Below are 2,866 nucleotides of genomic sequence, written 5' to 3'. Positions count from 1 at the left end.
TTAAATCTGTAAAAATAAACATATTAATACAATTTGATTTGATATTGTAAAAACAAGTATACCAGAATTTTTCCAAGATTTTTATATAATAAAATCCAAAATCATGAAAAATTTGCTTCATTTTTTTAAATTTACGTTACTGGTGAAAGGATAAGAACGTATCTTAGCGCCGTGTGAGATCTACTAGTTGTACGAAAGATTACAATGCTCGGACTAATGTAATACATATGTTAGATAACAGCTGGATATAGATCGAGTTGGATGTTTATATGAAACACGTATTGACGTCCCGCCGTGAACAGCCACACTTCCGAAATGAATCACTCAGTGTGAGATGACGGCGGGATGCATGCGCGTTTAATCGCAAGAAGCGACCGCGGTGGCACGAGTATAATTAATAACTAGGACGCGGGTGTAATAGACCGGTTTAAACCCCCGCGGCTCACAGTAAGACGAGACGAGATGGAACTGACGGGCGTAAGACTCTCCCTTTCGAGTCTCGTTCGTCCGATGAAGTTGTCGGCAGTTATTATTGAGCAGTACTTAAAAGATGCACGAGACTGAAGCGTTTAACTAGAGAGATATAGAGATCTTTAACTCTAATATTATAGGGCTTATTAAAATCTCCTTGCTGAAGTTCTTAAAAGCATCCATATAATTACCATTTAGTTCTAAATATTATAATAATATTGAAAAATATACGTTATATTAAATATATATTATGTATATATTAATATATTTATATTGTATTATAAAACATATTATGGATTATATAATAATAATTAATAATATGTTATATAGATATTTATGCAAGTGTTGAAAAAAAAAAACAACTCTATTATATTTATTTTATTTGTCATCTATACAGTATAGATACAAATAAGAAATTAATGAAATACATGTATAAAACAAATTTTGGGAAAAAAGATCTTAAAATTTTAGTCTATTCATATTTTTTTATGTAATTATGACTAAAAATAATGTAATTATATATAAATATATTACAGAAATCGCAACTACTTCCTTCTCCTACTAAAGTAATTTTTCTACACTAATATTTTCTATTAAATAAATAAATTTTTATAATATAATTATAATTATTATCTATATAAATCTATATAAAAATTATATGACTAGACTTGAATTTTAAGAACTCTCTCTCCCATAACGTGTATTATACATCTCGTTTATATCTTATTTACATATATTACGGATTTGTATATATTACGGATGATATATAAAGTAAATATAATAGAGAGCTCTTATTTCAACACCTTACAGAGAGATATCGTCTTCTTCACCCGCTTTGCTATTCGTAAAAGAAGTCGCTCATCCTTTCCACTCATAATCCGCACAAGTAGGACGATACAGCGCGCCTAAAGTATCACGTCACAATGAATAGGATTACTATTAGCGCCATTTAGCAAGCGTCACCCTTTGAGCACCTCGACCACGATGTGTTTTATGTAATCCGACACGTTTCTCTATTTCTTTCTCTTTCACAGCTCGTTATATATCTCGCTCCGTTATATTTCACAAGATTAGAATTGTCAAAGCGCGCCTAATTCGCATCGCTGAGTTTTTCGCTTCGCAGGACCTGCGGTTGTTGAAGGTGCGAAAGAAAGAGAGCCTCGGATCAACCTTTCTCGCGTGTTCGATCGCGTTAACTGGGAACACGTGTAAGCCGATTATACGCGTACTCACGGTTGAGTGTATAATCGAAAGATGAAATAGAGAACTCGCAGAACTTCCCGTCGAGTCACCGACACTCTCACGCCGTTCGCACATTAATCGCCGAAGCTAACGACGATTAAAGTCGCTCGCCGATCTAAACTTGGGTACTACTCTCTAAATTCTTAGAGTAGAATCTCTAAAGAGTAAAAATTGTGTGCCAGTCTTATAAAATAATTATTAAAAAGAGTGGCTTAATTTTCAATCTTAAAGAATGAGATTTCAGAGTGACAATTCGTTCTAAAGGTTTTTAAGACTACAAGTGCATGTTTGCAAACCTTACTATTCAAATTTCGCGCTACCTAAAATAATAGCATATGCAAATAAAGAGAATAACAGGTTTTTATAAACGTATATGTCTGTTGCCACGATTCTAATAATATTAGATCAATATTATTCAGAATAAAATCGTCGATTAGGCGGGCGGAATGCATGCGAGAGATGACGTCTAGTCTGGTGATACCTAAATATTTGTTCTCCTGTCGTTACCATTGCCGCTTGTCTGAGAAAACCGGTGCCGAGTCACGTCCTCTCTAGAGGGATTAACACCTAGACGAATGACCCTCGAGAGAGAACGATTGCAGTAGCCGAAAGACTGAAAATTGCAATGGTCGGTAGAAACGGGAAGCAACAGCGACGATTAAGGCTTCCGAAGACCGAAATCATTGCTCTCTTCCTCTCTCTCTCTTTCTTGTCCGGACCTACGTCGAAGACGGAAAAATTCCGCTTAATTGACGCCCTGAGGAAAAAAATTGATTTTCAGAACTTTCGAGGGGCCGCCTCGGTTGAGAAAGGACTCGGAATCGTGGTGGCCTCGGGGGCCATTTCGGTGATTTGTAATGCGGCTTGAGAAAACCGCTGGCCTCGTTTGTGCGCGACTATCTGCCAAAGGGAAAATAGATGAGGGAAAAATCCAGATCCAAGAGATCGTAATAAAGAAGGTCAATCTCAATATCTGTTAGGAAAGTTACTAATTGTGGAATTGGGAATTTCGAGAGTAAAACAAGCCGAGAATGTGTTTCCTCTAAAATAAAAATACATTAAACACCTTATAACGAAATTTAACGACAAGTGATTTTGTCAAAATCCTGAAAAAGAACAGTATACATACTTTCTCTCCCTCTCTCTCTCTCTC

The sequence above is a fragment of the Cyphomyrmex costatus genome, unplaced genomic scaffold, assembly GCF_001594065.2.
Source record: "Cyphomyrmex costatus isolate MS0001 unplaced genomic scaffold, Ccosl1.0 scaffold506, whole genome shotgun sequence".
In the NCBI taxonomy this organism is placed as follows: Eukaryota; Metazoa; Arthropoda; class Insecta; order Hymenoptera; family Formicidae; genus Cyphomyrmex; species Cyphomyrmex costatus.
This window is presented reverse-complemented; position numbering follows the sequence as displayed.